Raw genomic sequence first — 21,852 nt, 5'->3', positions numbered from 1 at the left:
AAAACAACGATTCAAGAACTTACATATGGATTTTCTTCGTTCCTTGACGGTTTTGGACAATTCAATGGTGTAGAATGCTTTCTATAGGTTCTGTGAAGGATTTTTTAAGAGATCTCGACTGGAATCGGACTCCTTGTGGCTATTTTTCTAATTTTTGAAAAGATCTCGACTCGGGTTGACCTTGACAATTTTTCTAATTTTCCACCATTTTTTTTTCTTTTTATATTTTTCTATTTCTAAAAATTTTTCTCTTTCTACCCCATCTCAAAATTCGGTCCCTAAATCAAATCTGGAAATTCAACTTGGAAAAAAAATTAGGTTTTGGGTTTATTGAGATATAATATTTAGAGTATATATTATTTATAAAATATAAATTAAATATTATAACTTAATATTCTTTATTTATGATTTGATTTACCGTATATTTTATTTTATTTTCAGTATTTAATTATTTTATATTTTCCTCATTTATTGTTAGCTTGTATCCTATTTAAAAGATATCAATATCAATGAGAAGACACATCTTTCTAATCGGAGATCGGGTGTTACAATTTATGTCCATGATTGTTAAATTATATAATGTTAATCTTCATAGGCAAGAGAGCTTTTGAATAAAAGGTAAACAAATCGTATTATAAAAGTTAGAATAAATTATACTTTTACTGTTCCGTTTCATTTTCTTTTTAAAAGAATAACAATATCTCTTTTATGAAATTTACTATTTTTTGTTTTTTTTTTCTTTTTAGCAAAATTGTCTAATAGTCAGTCACAGTAGGTATTGAATTGAGGAGAGATATTTGGGGGAGGAGTTGTCTCAATCAATATTACCCTTGATTTCTAAAACAACAAAAATATAATCTTCTAAAATTTTAAATAAAAATTGAGATTTACCTTCCATTTTTCTCTAAAAAATTATGTATAAACTCTATTTTGATATAATTTAAATATATACATAATAAGTAAGTACATATGCTTTAAATATTTGTTTTACTTCACTAAAATTTTACTATATTTATTGGGTCACCATTTGTGCTTTATGAAAACTCCCCTATAAGGTTGGACAAATTTAGATAAAAATCCTCCCATTTAGATACCCAATATTCTAGGAGATGGTTAATTAATTTTGATGGAGAATATGAGGTTAAAATTCAAGAACATGCTAATGTAATGACCTGTCTTTTAGTCTATTTTCCTTCAGTACTATCCTAACGAGTAACTTGGACTTGTACCACATACTCTACACACAGCCCATACGTGCGAGTATGGACTCACCAGTCAGTTCGCACACCGTTGGGCCACTTTCCATGTCGTGCGAGCATACTCTAGGATCTACTTAAACTGGACACCGTTAGAACTAGTAACCAGCACAACAAAATTAGGTTAAACATAATGTTTGTTTTCCTGCCTAACAGTCGTAGCATTATGATAAACATAATGAACGTTTTTCTGCTTGGTCATCGTAGCATTATGATAACCATATTGATTGTTTTTCTGCCTCATAACGTACACGTCTGTACTATCATGAAGGGTAAGAGGTATCCTCAATGCATGAACACACAATAAGAAATGAGGTCCCAACATTTTTCTATTTTTATTATCATTTAATACAACCCCGCTAGCATTCCGTACATATCATATCATTTCTCATATCATTTCACATATTTTTTATGCATATGTCTAAATTGTATTTCATGCTAGTCCGTCGTTTTGCATGTCAATCACATCATATCATTCAAATTACATAAATATATTATATCATAGCATTCCATGCTTTCAGATGTAACAATTTTCATCATTTACATATCATACCATAACATATCGCATCACAATATATCATATCATAAACATGTCAATTATCACATATCTCGTACCATAACATATTTCATATCATTTTCATATCAAATCACAAAATATATGTATATGTATATATATATATCCGTCATTCATATATCATATCATAATCATATCATATCTTAAACATTTTGTTGTCATATCGCTCTCTAACTTATCAATAGCCTTAACATTCTTATATCTATCATAATCATATCGTTACATGAACGTACCTTAGTCATATTCTTACAGGAACGTATCCTAACACTATCGTTCTATCAATCTATCATCATCCTTACTTTTAGAGTCATCCTAACACTATCGTTTTATCGTACAATGCTTAATTTTAAAGCATATTGCTTTCTTAGTATTCTTAAATCAATTTTTTGAAACTCGGAATTTCTATACTTGTGTTGATTGGAAAACTACTTTAGAATTCATTTTACTTTCCATCTATCATTTTTCTCATTCGACTTGGTGGAAAGTAAATGAATTTAAATAAATAATTTTATCAAAAGTTGTTTAGTATATTTCTATCGTGTTTACTATAGCTTCTGGATCAACTTTTAGTATTCATGAGAGAATTCTTAATTAATTTAGGAGTTCTTTAACACATAAAACTGTTTCTTAAAACTAATCATTTTTATTGTTTTTTTTATTTTGATGATCTATCATTTCCTTAAGATCCCTATTTAGTTGTATTTAGTTCTATAATAACCTTGAATTATGTTAAATGTTACAATTTTCTCTTGTTATTGTTGATAATTTTTTTTTTTTTAATTATTATAGATTGATTTGTGTTTGTTGAACTTTTAATATTTTTTTACCTAAAATTCTATGGAATAATTATGAAATGTGGATAAATAAATTTTTAAATATTTTTTTAGAGTTGACAACCTGACAACCCAACCCGAAAATTTTCGGGTTGGGTTGGGTTGGTTTGAAAATTTTCGGGTTGGGTTGGGTTATCAATCCAACCAACCCGAACTTTTGGTTGGTCAAAAAAATCTCTCAACCCAACCCAACCCAACTCAGACCATGTACATCCCTACTTTTCATCTCGGTTATTTCCTTCTTCATAGTTCGTTTTAGTCAATTTCTTTTAATGAATTCTTACTTCCTCTTTAAAAATGGCTATGACATTTCCTAAAACTCATACAAAATTCTTATAGTTTAATCTCTACCCTTAGATGTGCTTAATTTTTTTTTTTGATCCGTTTGTTTTTTTAGATCTTAAGAAAGGAGTGGTGAGAGATCAAAGGAGAGATTTTTTTTTTTGATCCGTTTGTTTTTTTAGATCTTAAGAAAGGAGTGGTGAGAGATCAAAGGAGAGAGGTTGGCAATAAGTTACTATTTTTTTTTCTATGCAGACTAGTCATTCAGAGAGAAATTTGGGGATAGAGATGTGAGAAATTGGTGGAGAGAGAAGGATGGGTTACTTTTTTTTTAATTATAATTATTATTAATTTATTAGGCTATAGGTTCTGTGAAGAATTTTAGAAGAGATCTCGGATGGAATAGGACTCCTTATGGCCATTTTTCTAATTTGTGAAGAGATCTAGTTGAGTTTGACAATTTTTTCTTTTTATATTTTTGTGGGTTTCAGAGATATTTCTAAGCATTTTTCTCTTCTACCTCTTCTCAAAATTCGGTCTCTAAGCTCCTCAATAAAATGTTGGATCTTCAACTTAAAGCGAAAAAATTAGGTTTTCAGTTTCTCGTCGGAGATCGGATGTTACAATTTATGTCGATGATTGTTAAATTATATAATGTTAATGAATGATGTAGAAATTAAAATTATATCTTCCTCGTTAAGGTAGCTTTTGAATAAAAGGTAAAGAAATCTTATTATAAAAGTTTTAGATTAAAAAGATTCTACGACTAAATTATTCTTTTCATGCCCATTATTAGAGTCTCTTGTCATATGGGTGGATCATCTCATAAGATAGAAGATAGAACATTAGAGACCTCATTGTAATACATCTTTATAGACAATAATTAAACTCGCTACTACCACGAGGACTCATAATAAATTTAAAGGAGGGCTTTCAGGAGATGTTGCAGGATTTGGGCCAGTTGGGACACGCCTCTTCGTGCCTAGACCCAATGAAGGCGTTTCGGGAGACGTTACTGGATTTGCTCTAGTTGGAACACATCTTTTGGTGCCTAAACTTGAGGGAGGGTTTTCAAGGGATGTTGCTGGATTTGGGCCAGCTGGTACACGCCTCTTAGTGCCTAGACCCAATGGTGGCGTTTCGGGAGATGTTGTTGGATTTGGTCCAGTTGGGACACGCCTTTTGGTGCCTAAACTTGAGGGAGGGCTTTCAGGAGACGTTGCTGGATTTGGGCCCGTTGGTACACGTCTCTTAGTTCCTAGAACCAATGGAGGCATTTCGGGAGATGTTGCTGGATTTGGTCCAGTAGGGACACGTCTTTTGGTGCCTAAATCTGAGGGAGGGCTTTCAGGAGATGTTGTTGGATTTGGGCCAGTTGGTACACGCCTCTTGGTGCTTAGACCCAATGGTGGCGTTTCGGGAGATGTTGCTGGATTTGGTCCAGTTGGGACACGCCTTTTGGTGCCTAAACTTGAGGGTGGGATTTCAGGAGATATTACTTGATTTGGGCCAGTTGGGACACGCCTCTTTGTGCCTAGACCCAATGGAGGCGTTTCGGGAGATGTTGCTGGATTTGGTCCAGTTGGGACACGCCTTTTGGTGCCTAAACTTGAGGGAGGGCTTTTAGGAGATGTTGCTCGATTTGGTTCTGTTGGTACACGTCTTTTGAGACCCAAAGAAAGCACATTGTCACTCTCATTCCACTTTGCCTCGAGACCATTGAGATTGGACAAAATAGCAACTAGAGAGATCAACAAGAAGGCATAAACTATATTGACATCTTTAAGCAAACCCATTTTTTCCTCACACAAGTATTATAACTATGAAATCACAACTTTATATAATCTCTTTGTGAACAACTAATTTAGAAATTTAGTAATAGCTGTTGTGTAAAATATATTTCTATCTTTAAACAATTTACTGTTTATAATGATTGGAAACTAATTATGTCTGGTAAGAAATACATCTAATCATTTCTATCTATTTTATTTGAGGAAAATTTCACCCAATTTTAATATTAATTCTAGAATGAAAATATTTTCATCTAATTTAGAATCTTGTTAAAAATATTTCCATATAATTTTAAATCTGAAAGTGCAATGTTACCTTTATTTTGAGTCACTATTTGTGCTTTAGGAATCCTCCCAGATCAAGTTTTTACAAATTTAGATGTGTTAGATTTTATGTGAAAATTAGAGTTTTTGTAAAAGTAAAGTTTTGGAATATTATTTATATATCTATATCATTCTATTTTTATTAAAAATTTCATTTTCTATCATTACTAATGGTTGGTGTTACCGTTAAAAAAAATAGATAGAATTGTTTTAACATGCATGATAGTTTCTTGTCTTTTGTAATTTTATTTTGTTTTATTCTTTAATTCTATTGCCTAAATGTTGCAACAAAATTTGGAAAGATATAGAATTGCGGAAGATACATAATTGGTGTGATTTTTAAGAACAAAATTAAAATAAAATAAAATAAATTTTTTAATTCTATTCCCATTGCCTAATTTTGTTAGAGAAGATACGTAGTTGCAAGAAATTAGGGAAGATACATAATTGCAATAAAATTAGGAAAGATCTAGGCTATAAATTCAAGGAGAAGATCTAAGTGCTCACCTTTCTTAAAAATAGAATTAGAATTAAAATAAAATAAAATAAATTTTTTAATTCTATTCCCATATTAATAATGGTCTATTTTTGTTAATCGTTTTCTATTTTCTTTCTCTAGCCTATGTTTCGAAATCTTCTTCTCTTTCCTTATTTATATATTTATTTTCTTCCTTGAACTCAAAATCCTAAAATTTGATAATTTGAATTAATAAAAAATAAATTAACTACCCACCATTAATTATCTAAAATTTACTAATATAATAATTGTTAAAACTATTATTTATTTATATAAAATTCGAATAGTATTTCATACGCACCAAATAAATAAATAAATAAATAATTGAGAAATGTAGTAATAGCTGTCAGTAAACATATTTCCATCTTTAAACAATTTACTATCTAATAATGATATGTTTGTAGCAAGGTAGCATATTGTAATCGTCAAAGTTCTTTTAGAGAAAATTGATAAATTAGGAAAAAAAACTTTCGGGATTCATGTTGTCTCACCTGACTTCAAATGACTTGGGCCATTAATGTGAGTTCGATGGATTCAACCGATGTTGGTATTTGGAGAAGTTGTTGGGGATTGAAACGGGACGCTTCAACTTCCATGACATGGTATTTGGAGAAGTCGTAAGTGCACAATATGTCGAAGACCTTAATATGAAAGAAAAAAGGAAGCGCGAGCGTGAGATGCCCGAACATTGCATGAACTAGAACATTCTTTATATATTTTAAAATTGTCAAGTGACCCTAAATGGTACTTTTGATGATATCTATGATTTGAGCAAAAAAATTTGCCGAGGAAGAGAAATGTTGGAGGAGAAGCGAAATGACAAAACATATATTTCTTGTGCATACGTCTCATTGTAATTTACTTCATGATAAGTATGGAAATATTATATGCAGCATCTCATTGAACCATGATTTTTATTTTGAGATTTCGTGCATGTTGTATGTCAATGATTATGAATTAGTTCTCTAACATGTTATGAATGAATACATATACCTCGATATTATTCGTGTTCTCCTCTTTTTTTGTTAGTTTTTAGAAGCGTGAGCACGCTAGCCCATAGTCAAACTTAGGGAATATGTTAACGAGCCCACCTAGAGGGTTCACCCAACCCTACTCGAAAGAGAAAGTAGAACCCAAAAAACAATTATAAAAAATTAGGCCCCACCAATCATGATACATATTGTATGTGCACGCATTTTCCAATTCTAAGAGTGAAGTCAATTATGATGTTTACCATGTTATTGAGGTAAAGATAAATAACTCATGCATGGTTGACTCTACTTAGGTGTTGCTAAACCTTATTTTTAAATATGTTTTCACCTGGTTTACTTTAAATATTGTATGTGGAAGCATTTTCCAATTCTAAGAGTGAATATATTTTAGTTTTTAAATAAAATATCTATAAAAAATTCTTGAGTGTGATAATCTACATAATATACCTAATTGCAATGGTGGTAGGGGAAGATCTAAGCTATAATTGCCTTGTTTTCTGAAAATAAAATTAAATAAAAGAAAAGAAAAAAATCTAATATATAGCTTAGCAATCTAATATTTTTTTAGATATGCTTCTATCATAAAATGCCTTTCTCCCTCAAATCTTAGACATTTTTTTTTTTTGTATATGCTTTTATCATAAAATGCCTTTCTTCCTCAAATTTTAACTTCGGTTTCTTTTTTGCATAACTTGATATTCAGGTGTGAGGGGTTATTTTTGCAAAACCTATATTGTAGCCTATTCTAGCATGACCACGACTTGGTTGACAAGAGATAGTTTGGAAAAGGGATGAGACCTTATGGAGAGAAGTGTGAGGTGAGGTTTTTTTAACGTATTCTTTTTTTTTCTTCATTTATTTGGGACTTATATTAGTTATATATGAAAGTAAAATTAAAATTATCTAAAAATATCTCAATAATATCTCATAAATTGTATGTGCTGTCATATTAAAAAATATTCTAACTTTTTTATCCTTTAATTCTTTTTTTTCTTTTTTTGGAGAAAAGCTGAAGTCTCTCCAATTAACTTTTATATTTATGTCCATAATTGTTAAATTATAAATGTTAATCAATGAGGTAGAATTAAAATTATATGCTCATAGGTAATGGAGATTTTGAATATAAGGTAAAGAAATATTATTATCAAAGTTTTAGAATAAAAAGATTTTAAGACTAAATTATTCTATTTTACGCCCATTATTAGAGTCTGTCACCCTAAAGTTGAATCATCTCATTAGGAGGCTTTGTAATACATCGAGAACCTAATTAAGCTTGCTACTGTTAGGAGGCATCATAATAAATTTAATGGTGGGCTTTTAGGAGATGTTGCTCGATTTGGGCCAGTTGGAATGCGCATCTTGGTGCCTAAACCCAATTGAGGCTTTTCGGGAGATTTTGCTAGATTTGGTCCAATTGGGACACGCCTCTTGGTGCCTAAACTTGAGGGAGGGCTTTCAGGAGATGTTGCTGGTTTTGGGCCATTTGGTACACGCCTCTTAGTGCCTAGAGGCAATGCAGACGTTTCGGGAGATGTCGCTGAATTTTGTCTTGTTAGGACATTTTTCTTGGTGCCTAAATGTGGGGGAGGGCTTTCAGGAGATGTTGCTGGATTTGGGTCAGTTGGTACACGCCTCTTAGTGCCTAAACCCAATGGAGGCGTTTTGGGAGATCTTGTTGGATTTGGTTCTATTGGGACACGCCACTTGTTGGTTAAACTTGAGGCTGGGCTTTCAGGAGAAGTTGGTGGATTTGGGCCAGTTGGTATACGGCTCTTAGTGCCTTGACCCAACGGAGGTGTTTCGGGAATGTTGTTGAATTTGGTCCTATTGGGACAGACTTATTGGTACCTAAATTTGAGGGAGGGCTTTTAGGAGATGTTGTTGGTTTTTGGCCAGTTGGGACACTTATTGGTACCTAAATTTGAGGGAGGGCTTTTAGGAGATGTTGTTGGTTTTTGGCCAGTTGGGACACGCCTCTCAACTCCTAGACCCAATGGAGGCGTTTTGGGAGATGTTGTTGGATTTGGTCCCGTTGGGATACGCCTCTTGGTGACTAATTTATTGGTAACAAATGATTTTGGGAAACTAATTATGCTATATAAAAAAAGATATCTAACCATTTTAATCTATTTTATTTTAGAAAAACTTCATCCAACTTTAATTTGAATTCTAGAATGAAAATATTTTCATTTAATTTGAAATCTAGTTATAATGAAATTTCATCTAACTCTCCACCCTCACAACTCATTCCCAAACTTTAGACTATTTTTTTAATTTAAATTTCTTTATTTTTTTTTTTTTTTTACTATTTCTTAAAAAACAAATTTAGTATTTACTATTTGAAAAGGTATATTATTTTTTTTTTTTTTTTACTATTTCTTAAAAAACAAATTTAGTATTTACTATTTGAAAAGGTATATTATTCCCATAAATTTTTTTAGATTGGGTGTGGATCTTCATACCATCTTTATAATCACCAAACATCAAAAAGAAACAACAAAAAATGAATGATTTAGTGTTATTTATGCTATTCATTTTTCCACTTTTCTCTCATCCATTTCTTGCCATTGCTGACTCATCATCGGACCTGAACCATTCCCGTAGATCTCTTTCTACTTTCCTCTTCACTTCTCCGCCCCCTCCAGCGGCGTTCCTCTTCACCTCTCCGCCACCTCCTGTGCGAAGCTTCTTTAAATCTTCACCCCCGACAACATTTCTCTTCCCCTCTCTGCCCCCTCCAGTGGCGTTCCTCTTCACCTCTCCGCCACCTCCTGTGCGAAGCTTCTTTAAATCTTCACCCCCGGCAACATTTCTCTTCCCCTCTCCGCCACCTTCGGCGGCGTTTCTTTTCCCCTCTCCGCCACCTCCTACGCAAAGCTTCTTTAAATCTCCACCTCCGGCGGCGTTTCTCTTCCCCTCTCCACCACCCCCGGCAGCATTTCTCTTCCCCTCTCCGCCACCCCCGGCAGCATTTCTCTTCCCCTCTCCGCCACCACCTACGCGAAACTTATTTAAATCTCCACCTCCAGCGGCATTTCTCTTCCCCTCTCCGCCACCCCCGGCGGCGTTTCTTTTCCCCTCTCCACCCCCTCCGCCGCAACCAATGGAGTGATGTGAAGACTGTACAGAAGATCAACAGCGCTAGAGAAGATAAGCTATTGATGAGAGAGATATTCTCAATAAGAGATGAACATTTTTAATTCAAGCTGTTTAATAATGTAACATACAAATCTTATGATCACTACTTTTATTTTAATAATAGGTTTATCATTATATAAATACAACTTTATTTCACTTTTAAAAATATTCATAAATTTTCAAAAATAGTATTAATATTTTTAATTTATTGAAGAGAACTTCTGTAATAATATTTGGATGAAAAAATATTATAGTTTTAAAATTACAACAATTTTGATTTATTATTATTATTATTATTATTATTATTTTACAATTTCGATCAAATTAAATGTAAAAAAAATAAAAGGAGAATTTTAAGTTCAAATTCACCTTTATTTTATTTTATTGCAACACCTCCTCTAACAACATAATGATCACTGATCGGCCATAAAAAGAAAAGAAAAAATAGTAAGATTTAATGTGAGAGAGAAAAAGGAAAACAACAAGACTTTATACCGGTTTAATTGAGAGAGAAAAAAAAATTTTAGATCTTCTATCTCTTTTACTCTATTTCAATTATTTAGATTTTTACCATCATTTTAGAAAATCATGATCAACAACATTAAAATGGTAAAAAAAGAAGAATCTATTAAAATTGAATAAAGATAAAAAAGAAAAAAAAGAAAAAAACAAGCAGAGAAAAAAAAATCATTAAAATTGTTGAAAGATAGTTACAAAAAGAATTAAAAGCAAGGAGAATAAAAAATGGAAGCCTTTTATTGTTGGATTAAAATGGGATAAAGATAATTGTTAATAAAATTAAAAGAAAAAGGAGGGGAATAGAATTGTCAATTTTGATGTCTAGGGTCAAACACAACTTAGCTTCTAAGAATAAGAATTATAAAGGATAAACCATGGAAAAATAATTGAATTTGAAATACCATAGGACTAGAAAGCAGATAATACTCTAACATAAAATAAATTCATCAAATTCTTTTATATGACAGTAGCTTATATCGTCTAGAAAAATGGTTAACTCCGTCTATAAACTTGTTACATGAAAGTTCGAACTTGAAACTGATGTTATGAGCACACGTAGGTTAACTTGGATTTCAAAAGACAGAATCAAACTTTCATTAACGATAAATTTATGACAACAACTTAAGCTAATCAGGTAAGTGGTCTTTTTGTCGGCTCGGTCGGAAGACTTGTCTTATGTATGACGACACGTGTCCAGTGGCCCTTGCACGTGTCATTTATGCTTTATGTTATATGATGATGTGATGACGTTAAATGATGATGTGTTGATGTTATATGATGATGTGATGATGTACATGATGTTGACATGATGACGATGATGCATAATAATAAGATGATGAGACGTATGATGATAAAATGCCTTAATATGACAATCTTCCATATTAAGATGTTGTGCATGTATTAAATGCCACAATGCATTATGACGACAAGTTTTCAAAGACACAACCCTAGTTAATGTTAATGATGATGAATATATGAATGCCAATGCATGCATGTTACTTAGAATAATAAGTGAATGGTGTATAGTGTTGTGTCTTAAAAATGATTTAAAAATGAAAACTGTGGGGATCTCGTGCATTTTGTGTGTTCATATATATCGGGATAATTCTCCACTAATGATGATGAGCGGGGACGCGCACAGTATGATGATGAAGTTGTTCATGGGGAGCAATTGGCAATCAACGCTTGATTAATAATTGTCAATTGGCTGATGTGAGAAGCAATCCAGAAAAGAAGACTTGAGGAGTACTTGAAGTTGATGCTTTATCCTCTATCAACGCTTAATTAGCTTCGGTGACTAATATTCTACAAAATCTAGCATTGGGAGAAGGTTCCATGAATAAAGCACCCGTCCAAGTTGCTGTTGTAATGACCCAAACAGCAGCTGAATCTTGTGTATATTGTGGAGAAGAACAAAGTTTTGATTAACGTCTAGTAATCTAACATCAATTTTTTATGTGAAGAATCAAGCTAATAAGGCATCTAAAAAATAATCCCTTCTCAAAGACTATAATTCAGGGTGGAAAAACTATCAAAACGTCTCATGGAAGAGACAAGTCTTATACAATCAACAAATGTCATCCTCCAACTAACAGACCGAACTTTCACTCATCTAGAAGGAAAAATAGAAGATATTCTAATTCAAGTGGACAAGTTCATATACCCAGCAGGTTTTATCATTTTGGATTATGAAGCGAACCATGAATACCAATTATCTTGGAGAGAGCATTTTTGAAAACTAGAAGAACAATTGTAGATGTCCACAACAGAACTATAATGTTGAAAATGCATGATTAACAAATAGAATTTAATATCAATGACAACATAAAATATTCAGCAATAGTAGAGAATCGATCAACAATTTATAAATTGACAAAGAATCCAGTAGCTGATAGTTGAAAACAGCGACAAGAAGAAGACAACAATTGGAATAATTGCACTAAACAACAATTAGAATTGGATGAACTCGTAAGATATGTGTAATCACTGGAATTATAGGAAAGAAAAAATTCATCAATAAAGTCATATATTGAGAACATATCCTTGAACTACTTCTTATAAGTAGAGCTATTTGATATATAGAGGATAGATTTCACAATATTATTTCCACCCATAAAATTATTTCTTTGACAATGGATAACTGAAAAAAAGAATTGAGGAAAAAGGAGCTGACAAACGGTAAACAGGTAACAAGCTCCAAGGAAACCAAGTTAGTTTTTTTTTTTCTTTTTATTTATGCACTTGCATAGTTGCATTACTTTCCTTGGAATGATAGATTTTTTTCTAGTCATTATTTTTACTCTTTGTCGTGAACAACTTGCATGCCCCAACGAAAGGTAGTCAACTTTTGTATGAGAATTAATCGTACTTGGATGTGGTTAATTTCAACATATTAGGGAGGCCAATTGGTTTTAGTGCATTAGGATGTCATCGATGATAAATCTTATTTTCGTGTAGTGCAGGTTGCCACATAGTTTCTTGTTCATCTTCATTTGCATTTGGTATTATTTTATTTAAAATCATGTACACCTTTTCATGCAATAATATGCAATGACACGAACAACAAAGAAGAATTTTTAGAATGGAGAGATCCAAATTCGTCCTAGAAAATTTGCTAACCCCTCCAAGAAAAAAATCCATATGGAAAAAAGAAATTGATAGAAAATAATCATTGTGCATTCTCGGGTAAGCTTGAAATGAAAAGACAACAATGGTGACAAGAGAGGGGCTGCTACACATCATAAATCAAATGTTGCAGCAGACATGCAAACATACAGCAGTAGGTAGACAGATAGTAGACTTGTAGCAAAAATAGTTGGACAGATAGTAGATTTACCGCAGAAGTATTTCCAAGTTTTTTTGGAGGAAATTTTTAAAGAAAGGTCACGTCAAATTTTCACATGTGATAGAAGAGGAAGAGAACGCTTCCTCTAACGGTGCATAACGACAAGAAAATTCTTTGAACACACCCTTTACAACCTTAATGTCTTACTTAGAAGCATGTATCCATATTTTGTGGTTATTTTTATTTTGCTGTATGCATATAATTTTGAATGATGTCCATGCACCTTAGAGGCATGAGTTTTATTAGGTAGAGTAATATATCATGCATTGTCAAATATGTAGTAGAGATCTTTTGGGCAAGAACTAGGAATCCAATGTAAAATGCTTTAGTATGATAAATAAAACAGTAAGATAAAAGAGGTGTGTTTTTAAAAAAATTTATTATAACTGTGAGTTAATAAGTTTCACTTAGAAAAAGAAGTTATTAACCTACATTAATTTTAGGATAATTGTTTAGGGAAATTATTAGTTTTTACTTAGTAAGATTTGTGAGCAATTTCTTAATTTGATGAGAAAGTTTAGGAGATCGTTGTACTTTCTCCACTTTTAGTACTCATGATATGTATGTTATTTTCACAACAATAATTGAAAAGCATAAAAGCTTAAGATTCCTCTATTCAAGAACTCTCTCCTCTCAAATTGTTCTAGTTCAGTTATTTGTTTTGAAATATTTTGACCATGGGTTATTTCCAACATTTGGAATTAGAGCTCCCAAGATGGTGAAACAAATGTCGTCACCATATAAATTCATCGGAGGAGAAGTGACAACGATAAAGAGTGGAAAGGATGGGAGTGCAACGCTCCAGTACCCGTTACTCAAAAAGAGTAACTACGCAGCATGGTCGATAAAGATGCATGTTGACTTATAGGCACAAGGTGTGTGGTATGTCATCTAGCATTTTGACATTGAGGAGCGTAAGGAAATGTATGAGGTAAGGAAATGTATGAGTTAAGTAATCTTCCTTTTTGGACCATGTATGAGTTTTAGGAAATGTCGTAGCCATTTGGACAGAGGAAGTAAGAATTCATTAAAAAAAATTGGCTAAAACTAACTACGAAGAAGGAAATAAACCGAGATAAAAAGTAGGGGTGTACATAGTCCGAGTTGGGTTGGGGGATTTTTTTTTTACCCAACCCAAAAGTTTGGGTTCGTTGGATTGGTAACACAACCCAACCCAAAAATTTTCACAGCCCAACCCTCTACTTTCGGGTTGGGTTATCGGGTTGTCAACTCTAACAAAAATTAAAAAAAATTATTTATCCACAATTCATAATTATTCCATATAATTTTAGGTAAAAAATATTAAAAGTTCACCTAGAGACACAAATCAATCTATAATAATTTTAAAAATAGTTATCAACAATAACAAGAGAAAATTGTAACATTTTAACATAACTAACCTTATTACATAACTAAATACAACTAAATTCCAATCCTTCTTCTTGTGAATTGATTAATCTATAAGTAAAGAAAATATAAGGAAAAGATAAGATCATCAAAATAAAAAACAATAAAAATGATTAGTTTAAATAAACTATACCTATGAAATAAAAAAATATTGCAAAAATACATTGAGATAGATTTACTTAAGTTTGAGTGCCTGAATTAAAAAAAAAAAAAAAAATTGTGATACAATAATGTTGCAACCTCAAGATAATAAATACATTAGAATTTATAATTACTATCTCAATTTTATAACAAAATTTTAAAATTTATAGAAACTAATTTTTTATCTTACAATTATTTTTGTCAACGGTCTTACATGTTAAAGAACTTCTAAAACAATCAAGAATTTTCTCTACGGTAAACATCAGAATCATAAAAATATTTTGAACTTTTAATAAAATTATGTATTTAAATTCATTTACTTTCCACCAAGTCCAATGAGAAAAATGAATTTTAAAGTCATTTTCCAATCAACACAAATATAGAAATTCCGAGTTTCAAAAAAATTCATTTAAGAATACTTAAAATGATGCTTTAAAATTACTCTAATACATGTATAGTCTATGGACATTGAACGATAGAACGATAGCGTTAGGATTACTCTAAAAGTAAGGATTATGATAGATTGATAGAACGATGGTGTTAGGATACGTTCCTGTAATGATATGACTAAGGTACATTCATGTAATGGTATGATTATGATACATATAAGAATGTTAAAGCTATTGATAAGTTAGGGAACGATATGACAACGAAGGGTTTAAGATATGATATGATTATGATATGACATGTGAATGATGGATATGAAAATGATATGAAATAAGTTATGATGTGAGATATGTGATAATTGACATGTTTATGATATGATATTTTGTGATGCGATATGTTATGGTATGATGTGTACATGATGAAAATTGTTCAGTCTCGAAGCATAAAATGTTTTGATATGAAATATTTATGTAATTTGAATGATATGATATGATTGACATGCAAAACAACGAACTAACATAAAATACAACTTCGACGTATGCATAAAAGATATGATAAATGATATGTGAAATGATATGAGAAACGATATGATATGTACGATATGCTAGCGGGGTTGTATTAAATGATAATGAAAATGGAAAAATGTTGGTACCTCATGCATTATTGTGTGCTCGTGCATTGGGGGATACCCCTTACCCTTCACGATAGTACGAACATGTACGTTACGAGGCAGAAAAAAATCATTATGGTTATCATAATGCTACGATGACCAAGCAGAAAAACGTTCATTATGTTTATCATAATGCTACGACTGTCAGGTAGGAAAACAAACATTATGTTTAACCTAATGTTGTCGTGATGGTTACTAATTCTAACGGTGTCCAGTTTAAGTAGCTCCTAGAGTATGCTCACACGACAAGGAAAGTGGCCCAGCAGTGTGCGAACTGACTGGTGAGTCCATACTCACACGTATGGGTTGTGCGTAGAGTATATGGTACACATCCAAGTTACCCGTTAGAAAAGTACTGAAGGAAAATAGACTGAAAAGATAGGTCCTGTCATTGCATTCACATGTTCTTGCATTTAAAGCCACAATAGTATTTAAATACTTAAGCCACTTCTGTTTCAAGTTAAGGCAAGACATTCGTGTACAGTTGACGACGGCATCGCAACTTGAGACCGTGAAACATGCATAGGGTAGTCGTATTTATTTTCATACACTTAGGCTAGAATGAGATGTCTTTAATTTAAATGTTTATTTATTTTGTTTAGTCTTTTGTTGTGTCGTCTTTTAAAGGTGTTTTCAAACCACGTACGTCAATGGTTGTGTTTTAAGATGAAGGTGACGTTTTATGAAAGTTTAAATGAAAGTGTTTCTGCCTTAAATTTAGTAAAAAAATTAAACAAGATAGTCTGATTTACTTGAAAGAGAAAAAGAAAAGTAGATCCAATTTAACAAGAGGAGATCAATAGAAAAGTTCATAATTTCTTCTCTTTTATAGTGTATCAATTATTTAGATTTTTGTTATCATTTTATTGGTTATAGAAAATGAAGATCCAACATTAAAATAGTGAAAAAGAAATAAGAATTGATTAAAATTGGCGAGAGATAAACGGTGAACCAAATAAAAAAAAAACTAGAGAAACACATAAAGTAAAAAAATGAGAGATGAAATTTTGTCTTTTATTCTCAATATAATTTAAAAATTGTTTAAAATTGGTCAAAGATAATTGTAAACAAAATTTAAGAAAAACTGAATAAATACAGAGACAAGTAAACAATGAGAGATATGAAATTCCTTTTGTCTTTTGTTGTGTGTAATTCAAGAATCCATTAAAACTCTTAATGGAAAAGATGGGAGAGACATGAAATCGATCTTTTATTGTCTATGTAATTTAAGAATTGATTAAAATTGGCAAAAATAATTGTGAACCTAACAAAGTAAAATAGAGGGGGAGAAATAGAGTGTACAATCGAGAGATTGGGAAAATGAAAAATATGAGAAATTATTATTATTCGTGTACCTAGATAATATAATATTATAACAAACAATACTTGGATGGAACTTTATGCATTTTTGTGTGATATGAGATACTTCCCCACTATGATGTGTACGGACACATACAATATGATATATGATTTATGACATTATGGTTACCATGATGTATTGAGGGTCCTTTCCCTTTCTATTCTTCCACAAAAAGCCCGTTAGTGAGTGTTGGTCCAACAAGCCAGACTAAGGAGCGTGCAAGCTCGCCTAGTGGACTCATGCTCGCATGTGTGGGAAATGTGTAGACAAGTACTACATATTCAAACTTAACCATATGGAAAAGCTGCCTAAGGCCATGATATGCTATGATAAAAGGATAGGTATCCCATGTTGCCTGTGATTGCATTCAATGAGCCCAATAATGGGTTAGTCACTGAGTCTTTCTTAAAATACTCGAGTCATATACAACTTTTACATTTTAGGTAAAGGCAAGACACCCTTATACAGATGATAGCGCCGTCGTGTTAGAGATCATGAAACCGGTACTAGGGTAGCTACATTTTTATTTTACTTATTAGTCTTAGATTAATATAGGATATTGTTTTCTTTCCTAGTTTGTGTTACTTTGTTTATTTTTCATTTCTTAAATGTTGTTGGTTTGGTTTAAGGATTTTATTTTTAATGTATAATTCCATGACATTTATGAACTATTTAAAATAAATGGTTTGGCATAAAAAGGGGCACATCATGCATATGGTAGCAACTCTATTTCAGTTGGAAAATAGGGTCGTTACAATTTACCACCCAAAATCTTAGTTTAAATCATCAATTAATGGATCAAATATAAAAAATAAAATAATAATAAAAAAATTGCGGTTGTCGGCAAGATCGAGAATTTCGGTGAACATCGGAGTTTTCGTTCGCACACGACCAACGAAGCGCGTCTGACGTCGGGATCACCACGAGAACCAAACCCGACCTTCAGCCACTTCCAAGACACCTGCAAGAAGAAAAAATAGTGAGAAAAACAAGGGAGAGAGGGAGAGAGAGAGAGAGGGAACCAACAAAGCTCCGACGAAGCCAAACCTTACGAAATCCATGTCAAAACCTCTGATTTACACAACAAAAATAGTCCCAGAGACCTTTACACACACCGGGGATGATTTCGACGTTGTTTACACGTCGTACACCGTCGGGTAAGGAAGACAGAACGTCGGATTTCTGAATACTCTTAGATCCTAGAGTGTTAGGCCCTTACGAACGAAACAAACACCATAAACGGGATTTGGAGGAGGAGACTCGAAAACGGAGAAAAAAGGAGGAAAAAGGATGTCGGAACGACGTGATCGAGGAGAGAGATCGAGTTGTCACAAAACTCTCTAGTAATCGGGTGAGGGAGACGAAGTCCGACCCGAGCTTCAACAAGTGACCCAAAACCCCTCGGCCCAAAGACAGCCTCGATCTAGCCCGGTCCACGCCTCGGCCAAATTCTTCACTCGCGACCCGAAGCTACAACCCAAACCCTCTTGGCCAAACGATTTAACCCTAGGCCCACCGAAACAAACCGCGGCCCAACAACAAAGTTTAGCCTAGACCCGTGACTGCACCCCGACAACCCGAGATCGTCTGCACTCTCATTACCTCCTGAATGTGCTACATGTCAGCTTTTGGCGCAAAAAGCCCTTGGCTCCAACAACTCAATTAGCTCCACGGTGGCTTATTCGGCTTGGAAAACCTATTTCTGACCTGTTCGACACCGCTCTGACCCTCTTGAACTTAATTTTGACCCCGTTTAAGGTAAAATAGATCATTTTAAGTCGTATTTCACAAATAGTTGAAAATTAGTTATGTTTGTGAAATACTAACAAAGGTGTCAGATGATCCAATAGGAACTAACCACCAACGGAAGTGTAGGACGTATACAAGGAGTTTGGAGCTTATATTTATATTTTAGAAGCTTACGTATACGAGGAGGTAGGACGTACACTAACCTATTTGTGAACGTTTGCATGGATTATAGAAGAACTTCTAGCTATGCAAAATCCAACATTGTTGGCGCTTATCATCACCTCTCTACACCTCGGGGTTCTAATGTGGTACTCTAAATCTCAAGAGTAGTTAAAAATATTTAGTTAGGGGCCTTGGCTTCCGGAATCAATCAATCAAGACTTCCAAGTCCATAACAGTCCAAGGTTAAAGGGTCTTCCCTCTAAGCATCGCTCACGACACCATAGACTGTCACATTAGAAGGGTCCCCTAACTAAACTCAACTCAATCCCTACAAGAGTTCACCCTAGGCATATCTCAACACTACAACTTATCAATCATATCTTAAGTTCACACAATCATTCAACATAAGTTTATGTATGAGTAACAACACATACAACCATACAAGCTCAACAGGGAAATATCATCCATCAACACTCGGAGCGCATATACACAAATCCTCGAGTCCACCCACATAGTATGAACAGATAAAAGCAGTAGAAAGATAGTCCAGCAAGCATACAAACATCGAGTACTAAATCTCATAAAGGCCGCAAGTCCAACGGATATAAATTTAACTTTATAAGTACAGAGCATCTTTAGATCTAGCCACCTAGGGATAATTTGCTCTAACATGCATGCAAAACCAAGCGTACCCTACAAGTATTACTTCATAAATTCGTCCGTGTGGTTACTTACGGGAATGAATCGTGCCCTTCGAAGCTTATTTTTTTGGCTAATTAAGAGCTCTAAAACTCTTGAAAGTTCGATGATAGGTCCTAAATAAAGTTAGACTCAGATCAAATTAAAAATCAGGAATTACAAATAAACAAAAAGAAAGGAAAAGGAAAGAAAAGTAAGGTAAAAGATAAAAATACCATTTAATTAAAACAAAAGAGAGATAAAGGTTTGTTTCAAATTATTACAAAAGGAATTACAAATATAAAATGAAATACAAAAGACTCTAAAAGACCGACAACGGACTGACGCTCTAGAACGACAACCCTTTGTGACAGTGCAGTTCTCTAACACCTCCCTGTTGGGTTTTATATCCTAAAACTCATAGTTTGTAAACAAAAATATATTCTATTTTCAATAAAGTTATTACTGATGTTTATTCTTGTTATTGAATAAAGTGAATTTTATGATCATTAATCTAAATCCAATAAACTAAGAATACTCTGGATATATTATGATTACTTGAACTATATGTAAAGACATAAGAGTGGATCAAGTTCAAGTATATAGTTAAAATAACCTATAGTACATGGATAAGACTGAGTACCTTATCCTAGGGACACTATAAATGTGGCCCACTTTTATAGATGATATAAACAATGTGATCACTAAATTGTACATGTGGAGACATGTGAGTGGGGGCGTTCTATGCAATGAGTATTGCATAAGATAGAACCATGAAGAAAATCACTCTCACTTTATAATGTCGTTTACTGTTGAGACTGATTTTTTCATTCTATGACCTAGGTAACTTGATCATAATCTTGAGTTAACTATGAACTCCTGTTTATTTGGAATTATCCTTAGATTTTTATGGGTGAGAGTGGCTCCAGTTCGCCGACTCAATGAGCCTTCCATTTCAAGGGTAAGACTGGGTGAATAGCTGAGGTCATAGGGTGTAAGATGGAATTCTCTCCTACCCGCTTTTAGAGATAGTAGAGAGGTTGTTCCCTTAAGTACTTACTCCAAGTCTTGAACAAGGGGCCCCACCCTCTCATTGGCTCGAGAGGGATTCAGTTTGGTGGTTGGACAACAAACCAATTGTTCATTAGAGGATTAGTGAGACTTAAGGAACAAGAGGTAACTTTAGGGATAAAATGGTAAATTGACCAATCTCTAGTTACGAACAACCTGTGAAGGATCGACTTACTAATCGTGGTTATATCAAATAGACAGAAATATATCTATAATGAGGGGAGTGCAACTACTAGGCTATAGTGGAGTGTCCTAGTAGTTGACAAATCTTGGTTAACAAGGTTAATGAGTTTAACCAGTTAATCTCGGACCTTTGGAGCCCATAATCTATAGGTCCATTAGGTCCCTCTCTTAGTTCATATCGGATTCGAAGTGATCGAATTCAAATTAGGGAATATGTGCTACATATATACGATATATTTAACCGCATTTTTGTTTTAATTATGAATTAAAAAAAAAGAGAGAATCGGAGATATTTAAATAAGATTTAAATATTTTAATTACGAATAGGGATTCATAATCAATATGTTTCGGTATTTATTGGGATTGACATTTTATTTACGGTTAAATATTAATTAAATTTTTTAATTAATCATTTAATATTATTTTAATTTAAAATTAATTATTCAAATTAATTATTGAATTAAAATGAAGAAAGTCAAAATGTTGACTTCGTTTAATGGAAAAATCCATGTTTGAATTAGTGAAATTATGAGGTGTCAAAATTTAGTTAACTCAAGCATGCGTGCTCCACATAATCCCAAACATTTGAGTGGAATTTTGAGTGTCAAAATTTGGTGATCTCAAATTTGCATGAACATGCAAACATAACTTTATAAATAGAGTGATCAAGGTATATAGAAGGTCTCACTTGGAAAAACCTTGAGAAAAACTCTCACACTCTCTTCATATATACTAAATCCCTCCCAAGTTTAGTCACTCACCAGATTCCACAATTCTGTTCTAAGGCCGGAGAATAGTGGACAAGACGCTAGTGGTGGTTCGAAACCGGTTCGTGGGGAAAAAAGAATTTGAACTACAAAAGGTTAGTACTTAAACACCTTGAGTTTTAATACTTATGAACATGCTAGTTATTTACTATAATTGATGTTCTAAGAGTGCCTAAGATTCAAATTGCTTCCGCATGTGTTATATTA

General features: G+C 32.9%; 1 long non-coding RNA gene across 1 annotated transcript in view; it reads right to left on the bottom strand.

Moving 5' to 3' along the window:
• The window catches only part of LOC111473156, a 113,877-nt gene that overhangs the window by 84,018 nt on the left and 8,007 nt on the right, over positions 1–21,852 (bottom strand). The window lies entirely within an intron of this gene.

This window comes from Cucurbita maxima, unplaced genomic scaffold (genome assembly GCF_002738345.1).
Source record: "Cucurbita maxima cultivar Rimu unplaced genomic scaffold, Cmax_1.0 Cma_Scf00106, whole genome shotgun sequence".
Classification (NCBI taxonomy): Eukaryota; Viridiplantae; Streptophyta; class Magnoliopsida; order Cucurbitales; family Cucurbitaceae; genus Cucurbita; species Cucurbita maxima.
This window is presented reverse-complemented; position numbering and strand designations above follow the sequence as displayed.